Source organism: Manacus vitellinus, unplaced genomic scaffold (genome assembly GCF_001715985.3).
Source record: "Manacus vitellinus isolate BGI_N305 unplaced genomic scaffold, ASM171598v3 scaffold_3_pilon, whole genome shotgun sequence".
Lineage (NCBI taxonomy): Eukaryota > Metazoa > Chordata > Aves > Passeriformes > Pipridae > Manacus > Manacus vitellinus.
In genome coordinates this window covers 45,409,457-45,425,600 of record NW_021940535.1, presented here as the reverse complement: position 1 = coordinate 45,425,600, position 16,144 = coordinate 45,409,457, and the positions used below count along the sequence as shown (strand labels likewise).

Sequence of the window (16,144 nt, the reverse complement as noted above, 5' to 3'; positions counted from 1 at the left end):
CACCTTGTAAACAAATTATTTTTAATAAATACATAGGTTTGACATTGTAATTAAGTTCAATTTTTATCATTTAGGATCAAAATGGCTCTCAAAACAAGGGAGATATTATAATTTGTTTGAAGAAGATACAGCCTGCCTTCCAACTCCCGTGATTTTAACAACAATCAGCTATTGCCTTTCTGCAAATGGATAAGCCACGTGGAAAGATCCCCCACAAAGGAAGAGCTTCCTTTGCAATTTTCTTCACTTAGTACTATCACACTACTACGAGCCCCCAGGATGTCAACTGCTCTGCTGCAAAATCCCATCAATTGTGATGTACTTCAAAATGACTCCACGTGCAGGGCTGATCTGGAAAGTTAAAGCGATGAATTTTTCTACTGTAGAGCTGCCACTAACTAGACTCCTAAAGAACAAAACATACATGACTACAGACTCCCATGACTATCATGTTAGAGAATACAGTGTTTGTGGAAAAAGGCAGTGTTACTTCAGAGAGAGAAACAATAAAAATCATGGAATATTAAAGGCTCTTCACAGGATATGTTTTAGCATGCTTTTCACGTATTGATATATATCTTCATATAAAAGCTTATTTACACAAACCACAATCAATAGCCAGTAGTTCTAGAAACTACAGATAAGGATTGATGGTTTGGAAGAGTTTATCCTCTTTTGATGCTAGTCTAATAGCCAAATTAGTGAGCAAGTTAAATGGGGCATTTCAATGCAGCAATAAAAATTATCATAGGCCGAAGAGTTAACTTGCCCATGGCTTTAACAGATACACTGAACTGCTGACTGATAAACCATATCTTTGCATAAATACATGTTGCTGCAATAAGTAGGAGACATTCAAGAGAAAAATGCAAGTTGGCAAACCCGTTAGGGATAGAGATAGCACTACCTACAGCAGAACACCGAGCTATCAGAATCAGACGGCAATTTTTTCTTTCGTAGAATCACAGAATAGCTTTTTAACTGGAAGGGACCTTCTAAAGTTCATCTAGTTCAATTCCTCTGCAATGAGCAGAGACATCTTCAACTAGATTGTTCCTCAGAGCCCCATCCAACCTGAATTTGAATGTTTCCAGGGATGAGGCAACCACCACCTCTCTGGGCAATCCTCAGTGTAAAAACCCTCTTCCTTATATCTAATCTGAATCAACCCTCCTTCAGTTTAAAACCATTACCCCTTGTCCTACCACTACATGCCCTGGTAAAAAGCCCCATTCAAGTACCAGAAGGCCGCATTGAGCTCTCCCTGGAACCTTCTCTTTCCAAGCTGAACAACTCCAATGCTCTCAGCCTTTCCTCATAGGAAAGACGTTCAATCCCTCTAACCATCTTCGTGGCCTCCTCTGGACTCATCTCAAGGTCTATGTCCTTCCTGGGCTAAGGATCCCAGAGCTGGAAGCAGCACTCCAGGTGGGATCTCACCAGAGTGGAGCAGAGGGGCAGAATCCCCTCCCTGGACCTGCTGGCCACACTGTTGGGCATGCAGCCCAAGATACAGCAACTCTCTGTGCTACCAGTGCACACTGCTGAGTCATGTCCAGCCTCTCACCCCTGAGCACCCCCAGTCCTTCTCAGCAGGGCTGCTCTCAATCCCTTCATCCCCCAGCCTGTGGTGATACTGGAAGTTGCCTCAACCCAGGTGCAGGACCTTGTGCTGGGTTTTGCTGAACTTCATTAAGTTCCCACAGGCCCATTAATGCAAGTTATTAAAATAAGAAAAACCCACAAGAAAAACCTTCAGAGACACACAATCTCTTAAATAAGCTGTTAAACAGTATTTCTACTCTATAGTTAGCAGTTTCACAAAAATATCTGTCTTCAACAAATTATGTCCACACACAGTCTACAGAATGGACTGCATTTAGAACTGATTTAGAAGCAACTAGTTATAATTTTGTAAATTATATATTTTATACTTTTATACATTTGTAATAATTTCAAGTCTGTAAAGGCACTTAATAAATCATTATGCTTCCTGCTGGTTTGCCATTTGGTCATTGCAGATTAATGAGTCAAGTTCAGCAATGTGAGAGTAAGTCTACTCTCGACATATCTAGAGACATTCAAATACTTATTTTGACAACTACCTAATCCAAGAGGAACTGCATAGATTTTATTTTATTTATCAAAAGCAGTTTGAACCTGCTTTGTAAGTAAGCAAAACATAGAAGGTTAAAATACATGGTAAAAACATGTTTCTTTAGAAATTGCATAACATTCAACAATGAAGTTCTTGCTGTCCCCAAAACTGTAATACAGTGCTCAATCTACTAGACTGGTAATTGCAACAGGAAGGGGAAGAGCACCTTAATACAGTTGTTTTCTCCTTAGTTTGAGGGCAATGGGGGCAGTCAGCCTTCCCTCATACAGAACTGTCCATCCCTGTGGACACCTGGTCAGTAGTGGTTAATCTGAGGAGTTACCAGAACATTCTCAGGTGAGACTGAGACCACCTGGCTGAGCAACACAGGTATTTCAGCCTAGTGATTTCAGTCTGCAACATCCACAACCACCTTCACAAATAAAATGATGTGAGGTTTGCGTTGTGGGTTTTGTGAGGTTTTTTTGTTGTTGGTTTTTTGTTTGTGTGGGGTTTTGGGGTTTTTTAAAGTTGACATCATTCTTCTTTACTAGCAAATATTTTCAAAACTGTCTTGTTATAAGAATTCCATAATTTCAGAAGATACCAGATACAAACCAGCAATAGCTCACAGGATGACTGTACAGATAAGTGCACACAACCACATGATCACTCTTGTCTGGGTGCCAAGCCAAGCAGAGCTGGGACTGCTCTCATCCAAAAGCCACATGTGTGTGTAAGTGTGGTGCCAGTATCAGGCTAACCTTTACACTGCATTTTAGTGCAGGTTTAGGTATCTTATAGTACTGGCAGAGTTAATGTTCAACTGTCTGAAGGTATTTATACACACACTGCATCCACATGCACCACAACCTTGCAAACAGTTTGGAAAAGACATCTACTTGATTGTTACAGAGCAAACAAAACCACTGCTGCCCCTGCCAACCTCCCAAAACCTCCCTGAAGTGTAGCCCCTGATACTCCTGCTTTTATTAGCAGTCATCTCTAATTTTTATAATTCACATCCAAAAGGTGCTTTTATGCAACCTGTTTCACTGTCTAGAGTTACTAGAGTATGAGTAGCAACATGTGCTCTCTCAATCAAATCAGTCAGATAGATCTGTTATTTAAAAACATGCAAAACCCCAAACAATGCTCTAGGGCTGAGATCTTGCCTGCCAACTTTCAGTCCAGAGTAATCAGCCCTTAAAAAGAGATTTACAAATGCAAGTGCTGACAACTAACTTTCACCCTGCAAACAGCAACATCATAAAACAAAAAAGCTCACTGGAATAAAAGAACTTTTCACTGCTCTTCCAGCAAGCACAAACAAAAATAGATTTGAGTTTGGCTTTGTGCAGAACTCTTCCTAGCAAACATTTTAGAAACTTCAAATACAGACTAAGATAAACTTTTCACAAGGCTAATACAGAAATACACTTCCAGTAACATGAGAAAGCCTAAGATGTTTTCCAAACAGAGGTGAACTGCTTAACTTAAGCCTCATAACAAGCTTCTAGTTGCAGGCCAGAAATCCTCTTTCTGTTGTGAAAGATAACATACTTTCCCACCACCTATCACACACATATGTACCACGAGGATCGTGACACCACAGCAGAAATGATCAGAGCCACCACTGATCTCAGCTCTGAAAAGAGTTGTAGCACCTGTGGAAGACATCACATAGTTTGTAGGAGAAATAAGAGATGCCTCTTCAAAAAGTATGCTACACATTTAATACATCAGCTTCTCTTTAAACAAAGGTTACTTTTTCTTTATTAGTTTCACCAGGGTTCTGAATACCCAAAGTATATGTACTATGTCAAGAGTTAATCATGTTCTCGGTCCAGGTAAAGCTGCCAACTCAGATATGGGATATTTTATCTATATGGTTACAGAACATCATCAAGACAAACTGACAAAACCTAATCCTCAAAGGCTGCAAGTTTCCCTCTTAGTGTTATGAACAGTGATACAAATTTTCAATTTTCACCAGGTAGTTGTTTCAGAATACTTTCAAAAAAATATTTTGGCTGTTAATATAAGAGTTGAAGATCATCCTGCTGCACGGGGCACATGTTACCATTCTGTAGATGAATAACCTTACCAAGCTGTATCATGCTCACAGAGAAAGCCTGTGACAGAACTCACGGGTTTCCATCTTTCCTTTCAAAGCAGGAAATCAGTTTCTTTGAAGAGCAGATGAGACAATCTATCTTTCAAAGGATGGCAGTATTGAAAATAAAATATACTGCAAAGCAGTTCCATTACCACAGTGGATAAAATAGCTGCAAATGAGAAATCCAACAACCCCAAAAGCATATCTGCTCATGGCGATCTCTGCAATCATCACTGTCCCTACATCAGTTGTAAACTCTGTACTACACAACAGCAATTAAAAAGCTGACATGACATAAACATTTAGTCACAGCATGTGTCTACAGAAGTCATGAATGCACTACTATTAGAAACCATCACAAGGCTCTCAATTTGTTTAACTGTTAATTAGCTAAACAGTTGTGGAAGAAGTTGAAAATTCACCTCTGGAGCTTAGTATTTAGACCTAGACATTTATACAAGTCTGTCAGATGGAGGTTTCAAAATGTACATGCATCCAGTGTACGTGCCAGCAGAGCGGCTGGAAAGTCAGACTCCAAAAAACCCGAGAAAAGTACCATCTGAGTTGTTTCAGTTTTCCTTCCTGCCAAGAAAATTACTTACTCCCAGGCACCCCCAGAACATCGCAACTTCTGAGTTCTCAAAGAGGAACATGGACATAAGCACTGGGGCCAAACCCACAACAGGACACTTGGCAGACCCAAGGCATTTTAAAATCCACAAGGTAACTGAGCGTTAGCAAGAAATAGTGTCACAAGAACCTAAACTTTAATGCTGTATTTCTTTAACATTCTGCAACAGAAAACATGAGCTCAAATCATTTGGAGCTGCTGCATCTACTTCACAAGTTGCTTTAAAAAAAAAAAAACAAACAAAGAACAAAAAACTTCTGTTGTTTTATAAGGTTGATAGCCTCCAAAACTGTTCTGCAATTCTATTAATTATCCCTTAAAATGCAGTCTCTCCTCTAAGAAAGGCTGAGATTTCAAGAGAAATGGCAAACCTTGTTATTTAAAGGGAATGCTACATTTCCTTATTTAAATAGCTCTGAAACATTTCTGTGTGAGGCTTCACAAGCAATTCACAACTCCCATCATTTACTGATGAGCTTTCTAACCCACACAAACCCGTGCAATGAACAGTATGCCAGAACTGATTAGTCTGCAAGTCTAGAAACACAGATCATTACAGTAATTAGCTGTCCAAAAGATGCCAAGCAATAAGTTACTAAACAAAGGTGATAAAATACCAAAGAAACCTGATAGTGGTAAATGATAAGGACTCTGTACAGGGTATACGAAAAACTCAGTCAAGAGCAAGAAAAACGGGAAGAGGGTAAAATTACAGTCTTATTCACTCACCTAATCCCAAACAACAGGAAGATAACAGGATGACCTCTACCAACAAACAATTGTGATTATCATTTTTATGTCTAGCCTTTTATGCACTGTATTTTAAATATATATACTTAAAATGAAAGGAAATCATTTCACTACACTGAAAGGTCTCTCGGAATTTCTGCAGTCCTACTGCACACAGAGAAGTTTTACGTGCAGTTATTATCTGACGTGCACTCAAACATAGCTCCAGAGACGGACCAGATCATATCCTCCTCAGTAATGCAATGCACTAGATGTTTAGTAGTATAAAACCTAACAAAAATCTTACCATTTAAAAACACTAGGAGTGCCTACCAAGCAGGAATAAACCACTGGAAAGAAATTTTTATGCTGGATAAGTGTCATGTGCCTTTAAGACAAGTGTGATTGTGTCATGAGCAGTTTTCAGTTTGCTTATGGCTTGTTCTCAGTTTTCAAGTCTTAAGCAGCACTCTCCTGACTGCAGGCTGAAGCACATAACACTAAGAAACCCACTCATTAATTAACAGGAGTTGCTTCATGTAGCACATCCATCACAAAGCCACAAGCTTGTTTACCTCACTGTAAGTGGACTAACAGCACACACCCTGCAGGTTATAAAGATGCATATTTAATTTCTATTATAACTATTGTGTCAGATAAGATATTTATCAGATGATGTCTTCAAAAAATACCACACTGTTAATTAAAATAAATCTCTCAATTCTCCCATTTGTACATTTTCTGAGCAACTCCTCAAGTGACAGTTAAGTTGTTAGCAGCTCAGCCAAACCATGACCATTCTGAAAGGAAAGGTGGGATGCTACCTTAATATAAAGCATCTGTGATCATAATTCTCCAAAACCCCATTCTCTCTTGAAAAGTTGAATGTAGAATCATACATTCTACATTCATTACCAAGGCCTACAAAAAGCAGAAAACATCTCACATTGAAGGGAAAAGGTCTTTTATCTTTCTCAGGAAAGAGAACAGGAATTTGCTACTCAAGTACATTAGGTAAGTACCTCAAAGTATAATGATTTTCCACTAAAATACGCCACCGCTTGCCCTCTGTTATGTTCGTGAGCATTTGACTCCCACCCTATCTCTCAGCTCTGGTGTCACTTTTCACTTTTCCAGGACAGAAAACAAGACCAGCAAGAACAGAATTTGAATAAATTTGAACTCTTTCTACAGCTAAACAGAGAACTACACAGCAGTTGCTTGCACATGCACTTTACTACTGGGACCAGGAGAAGTAGAGGAGAGAGGATCCAAGTTGAACATCTGATGTCATTAATCCTTCTGTCCTGTTCTCTAGGAAACCAGCAGCAGCAGAGCACTGCAAACCCAGTACTGCAGCTCTGAATGGAACTTAACAACTCAAGTTCACACCACTCTGCCACTGCTGCTGCTTTTGCTCTTGCCTACAAAGCATCACATGTAGTTCCTACAATACAAAAAAGGGGGGAATGCGAAGACGACAGTAACATATCTGCAGGACTTTCACAAGGGAAACCCCAGCAGACCACCTGTACTGAATTAAAGAGTGAAAGGACAGCTCAATGCAAACCACTGCACTGAAATAATCAGAAAACTAAGCCTAAACACAGGGCAACAATGCTTTAAACCACCTACAGAAGGACAAACTTGGAGCTGGACCCCACGCTCTGCACTGCATTTCACATCTGTCTCTGCTTCTGAACTGTACAGTACAGAATACATTTGTTAAATGAGGATAACTATAGAGGCAGACTAACTTTTCATACAATCATCCAAAACCAGCCAACCTAAATAATGGCTCAGTACATAAAGACCCCTCAGATACATGCCTAACATGGGTTAAGAGAAACTGCAGAATTGGATGGAAGCTCCCTCCTTCTGCAAGATTTTTTTTTAATTAATACATTTTCAAAACTGATGAGGTTCTCATCACAGCACAGGCATCATATATCATACCAACCCACTGCTCACATTAATTTCTTGTAACACTCCCATTCACCTCCATTTACGTGTTACACTTGCCTAAGCTACGAGGCTCCAGCCTGTGCTTGTGGTGTCCAGTGTGCTGTGATTCTGGTCTGCAAACACAAGTCACAGCTGAGGTAATGCAAAGAAAAGTGTTGGTATTTTTACTAATATACATAATTTTAACTGCTAAAATTGTTTACCTTCTACACAAATATTAACTCTAGATGCTTTGAGGTGATCCTTGATAGGCTAATTGCATTTCTCTGAAAGTCAAGGCTTTGCAATAACTTCAAAAAACTTTATGCCAACTAATTAGCTGGGACACTATTCCAGGCATTTAAAGTAATACCAATATTTAATATCAAAAATTGGTCACTGATGCAGAAATTAATTTTGTCACTTAATGCAAACGTTAAATGCAAAATGATGGAAAGTGCCATAAAAATCTGTTTTTAAACTTTAGCACCATCAAATACAAAACCTCACCTAAATCATCAACTATCATCATCCACGTTGCTTGTTTGCACTAACGTGACGAGTTAAAAACTGCACAACACTTCCATACACATAAAATTCAGAAGAGCAAGACAATTGATTAGAAACAGTAAATTCAATTGGAAAGAAAATTCAAGCTTGCCCTGGAGTGGACAGGGCAGCAGTAAATACCTGTTAGCACTAATGACTATGGATTTCACAAAATATTGCCCACTTCTATACTAGTACTATTTTTAAATAGGCATTTACAGAACACTACATGGTAACTTAAACTCTTGAACTCTGATTTATTTAAAATAGGTCTATATTGTTTTTTCCCATAGCCAACCAAGACACTACACGAAGAGATTAACATGGCTATCAGAAAAAGCCACATGAAAGACTTCTCCAATATTTTTTCCTGTGACCTGTAGTTTTTCATTTTGAAATACACTCTCTTTCCTGCAAGTGAATTTACTTTGGCACTCTGGTCATCAAGTCTGTCTTATCCTATCATACCCTCTCTGAACTCATGCACATATGAGGAATTACTATGCAAAGATAATATCTTGCATAATAATATATTTTCCTTGTTTCTCTTCCTTCCCCACATAACTGGCTTGCTCTCAAACCAAGGGTTTGGGATTTTTTTTTTTTTTTTGGCATTTGCTTTTCTTTAAAGTAGCTATGGAAGGGAAGTCAGAGATTAATCTTCCTATTCCTCTGCTGAAGGAAGCTACGATTAAGCATGCTAAGAGCCCCCACAGGTCAGTGAAGTTTACAGGAACTGTTGCACTTTCACCAGGAGAGACAGTTTTCATTCTGAGACTGAAACTGATTCCTGATTTGGAGTGAAAACTAGAAAAGATATGAACTTTGTTGGATAATGTACTCACCAGCATCTGAGCATGACAGGCTTGCTCTAAGGGGACCTGCCATTTCATAAATTCTGTTTATTTAACAAAACGACTGCAAGTTCTACAGTATTTTACTAGCTGCTTCAGTTTTTGAAGCTAAGATGCAGCAACTGATGGTCTGTTTGAACTTTCCCAACTCTTCAAAGAAACATAAAACCTTCAAATGATATAACACATGACAGAGGAGGTTTAGGACTTGCTTAAAGGGAACAAGTTAAATGTTGTGCATGAAGAGTGTCAGTTTAGCAATGCTGGGAACAACAAACTTCCTTGTTTCAATTACTGAAGGTTCCTCCTCACGATTTACCAACACCAGCTCGAAGTTTTCCGCATACTTCACTGCGAACCAGAGAGTGGCTGATGCACTCTCACAATGCTGCCTGTGACTCAAGGCAAAGATAAAGGAAACTAACCCAGCTCTGTTGGGCTGGATCTTATGAATAGCATCTTCTTCAGAAAAATTCTGAAGTTGGCAAAAGAGGATGCAGTATTTCATGATGAAATACAAGATTAAAAACATCGCTAAAGCTATAAGGTTAACATTTAGTGCAGTTGCAAGAGTGAGATTAGAAGTCTGATGTTCTTTAACAGGTCTTAATAAGTCTTATCTTAGAATATTGCTATTGGCTTCCATGTTTCAAGCCTGCAATCAGTGCTGTGCTTAAGCAAGAGGAGGTCAAAAGCCGCACTAGGAACTTCTAGGACACTTCATATTTTAGTACTTTGAATTATTGTTTAAGACACACACATAGCTTCAAAGCCAATTTGCCAAGTTGTTTATCATGACGTTCTCAGACCACACAATAAATGCCTAATTCAGGGAAGCAGAAATCTTACACCAAGGGTCTCAAATTCAAATGCACACAGAACTGGAATTGTGGAAAAGATTTGATGCAAACCAGTGGGACAGCCCTTACAGTTCTCCTAGAATGTATCTTTGGTCACAACAGGCCTGAGAGGAGAGAAAGATCTACACCTACATAAAGTCCAGGTGAGAGGCCTATAAATAAGCAAATAAGATGATACCAGTGATAAACAAAAAGGTACAGTGACAAGTTTTCTTCCATCATGAATGTATACAACAACCCTTGACTATGCAAAGACTATTTCAACAAACAGTTGTTCTGCAAAACAGCCTAGGATGAACCCCCCTCAGGCTCTGGGGATTAGTTTTTTTTCAGATGACTTGAAAAGTATTCCATTTACCTAAAATATGTTAGTTTTATGTTTTGAAACATGTTCAGGACCAAATCTAAGGTGAAATGAAACTACTTACAGAAGAAGCATCATTTAACTTTAAGGTTTTGTATAAGAAAAGGAAGCTAATGTTTTTGCCAACAATTATTTCATTAACCTCTTTGCCAAAAATAAAATTTAACCTAAATAATCCAGTCATTTTAGTATCACTTCCTCTTTCAAAAAAGGCCACCATCCTCCCTTACAAGCTTCAGAAAAACCAGAAGCAACTCTTGCTTAGTTTTAAAACACTGTATGAAAGACTATCACCTACTGGGTGCACATTTGTTCACAGTAAGAGCACCCCACCTTCTTAAGAGTATCACTGTAATCAAAACTACTGGTAATTCAGGTTTTGACTCACTGTTAAAGGATGGACTGTTCCACTATTTTACTTGGATTGAATGTCAATAATTCTTCCCTGCAAGTCAAAATAGCTGGGCACAGACCCTCCTAAAAACTCTACTGATTCCTTGAATTCAGGTCGCTAAAATACACAATGTTAACTAAGAAAATTTTAATCATAAAAAAATAGTTTATAAACTATGCTGCAACACATGTTCATTAGAAAGGGTCCCTTCCCTTCTTTACAATACAAATCTTTGAGACATTTATTATGAAGAATTAGACAAGAAGCTTTTAAACAGGAGCAGGGACACAAATCCAAGATCCTGGAGACACGCCAATGTAGACAATGATATTTTGCCCAAATTGTTTGCCTTGCTGCTTCAAACATGTTGACCCTTTTCTGTCCCTATCTGTCTGAATGGGAATGAAACAGAGATAAGACTGCAAATTCTACACATATAGGTAGCTCAGCACTTAGAGTAACCATGCCCCACTGCATTCTTCACTTTTGCTCTACTTTTAATTCCTAGAACAAGAATCAGAAACCGGGAGGATACATCCAAACATTTGAGCATAAGCCCTCAGCACCAGGGTATGGAAAAGCAAGCTACTTTGGACATTGGCCTGTTGATTCATCAGTTCCTTGTTTGAACAACAGTCAGTCAGACTCTGTTGTGGAGCAACCTGCAACAGCATCACAACCTGTGAAAATACGCATATGGATACCAGCACTGACCGAAAACAAAATCATAAAGCTGCCAAGAGACATCACTGTAAAGCTTCTCAAGCACTTCGTTACGTTTCTGCCAACTGAAATTTATCAAACAATTAATTTTTTTCCCTCAGCACAGTTACTATTTAACTAATTTTTTTTTCAAGTTTCCCTGTCAGATCACTGGCATTCTGTAACTATAAAATACTTGAAAATAGATTGCAGAACATTAGGCTTGCCCAGAAACATGAATAAACACTTTAACAGAGTAACAGAAATCTACAATGTTTTAAGCAAGTTTGCAACTCCACTAGCAAGACAGATGGAAGTCTGCCTTATGAATACCATCAATGAAGTTTTAACATTCACCATTGTTGCTTATTTCCAGAAGACAGCAGGGAAGACCAATATGAAGCTGAGGGAGAATTAACCCTTCCAAAGGGAAAATACTGTTCAGATACTTGTGCAAGAAACAAGAAATCTAAAAGCAAAATTAGGTAATATGGTATTTAGACTTGCAAAAAGCCCAGCACAAGCTTTAGATAAAACAACTCTATGTTCTACAACTACACTGAAGACTCAGTATATTCCTGAACATGTCCCATGTGAACTACTGATAGCATCTGAAGGTGTAATTTTCAAAAGTGTAATTGTCAGTGTTTGTTGTTTTCAACAATGGAAGTGATACTGGCATTTTAGAAAGGAGTTCATAACAGGTAAAGCAATTCTGTGTCTAATTCATCATAAGCTACCATGGCAGGGAGATTTCTACACATTTCTAGAGGCATCTATGTTTCTATGTGCAACAGTCCAGAACTAAAAGTTGTGCATAGCTGTCTGAAATACAGGTACACTGAACTTTAGACATCTGTGAACGCTACATGGCCACAAAGGCAATCCAGAATAAACCTTTACTGTAGGATATACTCTCCGGGACACCAGCTCCTTACATGCCAACAGCCTTGTGTGAACAACAACAGAGCTGCTGGAAGTGCAGAGGTGGCAATCCATTCAGCTTATGAGCGACTGATTCCTTTTGTATTACATCACTGAACTACCCATTAAGAAGCTGGACTGACAGGATCCAGAATATGCATAGCCAAGCCCTCCATGGTAAACGAGAGCGTTCAAAAAGATTAAGACTCAAAAAAATTGGTGATTCATCAGGGCGTCAAAACAGCATTTCCCCAATTCCCTGTTCCAGGCCAAGCAGAGAGCCACATATTAGTAACCCCCGTCAGACTTCCAATTTTGGAGTTAATTGCCGTTCCTGAAACACATACCCAGACACAAAATACCTGCAGCAGCACACATCACAGAATGAACACTGTCATGGCTCTCCTAATCGCACAATTACGCTGTATTACAGTCACACCTAATTTAAGTACTCCAAAGTACCTTTGTTGTCTGTAGGTATTACTCCGTAGTGTCTGCTTCTGAATGGGGAGGCACCCTCCTTTGGAAAGGGTATGTAACACACATAAGTGTGAAAGACCAGTGATTCTATAAATCCTTTGTTCCATCACATCACCGAAACTTATGAAATATCAGTTAGCGACCAATTAACAGAGTATGTTTCTATCTTGCACTACTTTGTGGAATTTGAGTAGGTTAATTTAAATGAATGGGTGGAACAGAAATTGACTTCTACTTTGTTTCTAACAAGTTCATCAAACTTACTGGTTTTAGACACAATGTTATCATGAGCCAAAGTCAGCATATCCTTAAAGAGAAAGAAACAGGTTGCTGGAGTAGCAATGGGTCTTCTTCAATTATCCAGAACCAAAAATATTATACAGAACCAAAAATATTTTTGTTGAGCAGGTGAAATATCACTGAATTTTATATTCAGTTACTCTATTTTTATGTTTGACTGTTATAACACTAGCTTGCCTTGAGTCTAGCACAAAGGAATTAACACACAGCAAAAGAAAACAGAGCTTTCCCAACACATTAGTTTGAAAATGTTGTAACTGGTACCTTTGATAAAGCACATTACCAGTTCAGGGGGAAGAAGTTGAGTACACGTGTGTCTTCTCTTTTCTGAGGGATCACATAAAACTAGCACTGTTCCAAAGTTTAAGTTTTACATCACTTTTCCCTCCCTAATTTAATGACTGGCTTCTGTAGTGAAACCCACCCTTTTAGATCTTTTTTTATATGGACTAAAATGACAGTATTAATTTCAGCATGTGTATGCCTTGCTTTAGTAACAACACTGCTCATATACCTTTCTGAGGCCTTTACTACAAGAGTAGCTTTTACTCCCATCTTCTACACAGCTCTCCACATATCATTGCCTCTTTCAAAACTGCAGGAGAAGGGTTAACTTTCTTCCTTACAACGGTCCTGTTTTGTAACATCCTTTCTTTCCTACTCATACCTGTGTGTCCATTCTGAATACAGATATGTGAGACTTCCACTACTCCTGTTAGTTGAATATCACTGATTACACACAGGAAAAAATGTAGCCTGAGATTATATTCTACAGTTATGTCTAAGAGTTACACAAATTTGTTGTCTAAAAATGTCATTTTGCGAGTAAATGCTTAAAGGAACAGAACAGTCTACAAACCACATTTTTTTCAACACCTTACGTCATCTAACAGTTCCTCACATGTGCATGTACATGCACAGACACAGAAATCACACTCCCAAAGCTTAACATTCTCCAGACTTGAAAATACTTTTCTTTGCTTTTCTTCATCAGGTCTCTTTGCCTTTTTCTCTCTGCCAGCAATAGCCTTCCTGCCACTGCATTTGTGAGGTGCCTCTGCAGCCACCTTCACCCCTCCAAGGCAAGAGTGCTCTTCTCCTTCAAGATCGATAAGGCCGCAGCCTTTGGAAAACCTGCTCCTTCCAACACAGGTTCTAGAAAAGGTAAGTCAAGTGCTCTGTGTGCTTATTTGTGTACCTCACCTGTTAATTTACGAGAATGTGAATGCCTGATGAATATATACAGACACCGTGGAATTAAACATTAATGGCGCTGAAGGTCCTAAAAGCCACCTAGTTTACAAAAAATCAAACTGATGGAAAACATCTACACTAATTACTTTGGTTTTTTATAACTCCTTTTTTGCTACCTTTCAGCTGTCACGTTATATTTGTCACGCATTATGGTCAGAAACATGCCTTTTCCGTGTCTAGCATGTGCATTTTGTGAGGTAATGTAATAAATATTTAACAAAGAGTTTATATTACCATGCCAATTAAGCTCTCAACTGATTTAAAGCCAAAGCCACTATGAGATACGAGACTTAATAAGAGACGCAGCAACAGATCTCCACGGAACATGTAGATTAGACAAGCCTGACTGTATTTACTTTGCATTTTAGCAAATAAACCAAGTAGTTCATTTCACTCTAATCGAATAAGACATCATCGCTAGAAACTGCCTACATGGTTACTGCATGTCTCAAAGAAACAAAAAACCCCAACAAAATCCCAAAGCCCCCACAACTGCCTCCACTTCCAGATCCTCTGACTTGGCTCTGTAGTGAAGCAGATTTAAGTTCCAGCCACATATCTAAGCAATATATATAATATCTACATATCAGTCATTGCTACCTTTTGATGTGTATATTTGCACTAGCCACAAAAAGCAACCAAGGCAGCACGCACTTGTGCTGACACCTTTATTCCCTTCAGGTGTTTGTGTTTAAACACTTTAAAAAAAATACAGAAAAAATTACAAGATAAACAATTCAATCTAGCTCAGAACACTGTGTGTGCTTAAGGACTTGACTACATACCACAAACACATATATTATTAAGGAACATTCAAGAGGTCAAATGTTTTCTCTTCATTCATTTAAGCAAAACTTTTACTTCAGTTCCCATAAGAATTATTTTCCCCCCAAAATATAAGACTAATTAAACATAAAAATAATTGTGGTTTCCATATAAGTAGTATATGCAGGTAAATGACAATACATCTGGAAGAATGAAATTTTCTATAGACATTATATATAAAACATACCTTTTTCTAGATGTGTTTTATCAGGCCTCCCCCTAGTTTTCACCTTCCTTTCACATCCCACAAAAAAAAAATTAAAAAAAATAGAAAATATCACTGTTGTTGTAATAACTACAGTGATTAAGCTGATTAACTTCATATCTCAAGAATTAATTTGAAGAAATGCTTACAAGTCAGCAGGGAGAAGTGAAAGTTCAACTGATAAAAACAGTTACCAGGCCAGAATCAAAACCCAAGAGTTGTGAAATCCCAGCGAGTTAAAAACCAAATAGGAATACAACATTCTTTGACCTTTGAGAATTTATCCAAACTGTAAAAACCAGATAAGTTGGACACGAAACTTAAACCACACAACAGACCTTTCAATAGCAATCCCTAAGGCACTACTTAAGGAACATCCCTTCTCCAGTTTTACTAAGGATTCACACAGAGGCCAACAAAAGTAGGCCAGCAACAAGACACAGAATCGGAAGCCAGAATTCCCATGGTTTTACCCCAACTGTGACTCAAGTTTAAACAGTGGTTTTGAACCCAGCTCTCTCTCTGTGGCCACAGGCAAGTCTTAACCACTCTGCCTCAATTCCCTCACCTGCAGAATAAAAATAACTATACTTATCTGCCACACAGGAATCTCACACAACAAACACTGTCTGGCAAGTGCACATCTGTTTAAACTGCGGACAGAGCTACTAAGTGCTAGTTCTGAGCACCTGCAAAAACTGAAACTGAGAGTGAAAACAACTGGGACGAAGCAGCTACCGAAGGGCCAACAACACCACCACCACAATCCTGGGGGCAACACACCGTCTGCGCGGCGCCTGCTCTGGCAGGTGTTGAGCAGTTCACCTGCTCGGGACACAGCTCGGGAAGACGTTCATGTGGGAAGTCGGCGCTGCCCGGAGCGATGGGCCGGGGGCTGCTCCGGGGGGTCCC

At 38.9% G+C, this 16,144-nt stretch overlaps 1 protein-coding gene across 3 annotated transcripts in view; it reads right to left on the bottom strand.

Moving 5' to 3' along the window:
* The window catches only part of LARP4B (La ribonucleoprotein domain family member 4B), a 56,585-nt gene extending 40,447 nt beyond the window's left edge, over positions 1–16,138 (bottom strand). The window contains exon 1 of one of the 3 annotated variants that reach the window (XM_018075470.2): positions 16,058–16,138. The gene's annotated coding sequence lies outside the window, so the exon portion shown is untranslated. Of the gene's footprint in view, positions 1–16,015 lie in introns of all 3 variants that reach the window. The other 2 variants (XM_018075471.2, XM_029961712.1) reach the window with 2 other exon arrangements.
* Between the last annotated feature and the right edge of the window lie 6 nt (positions 16,139–16,144).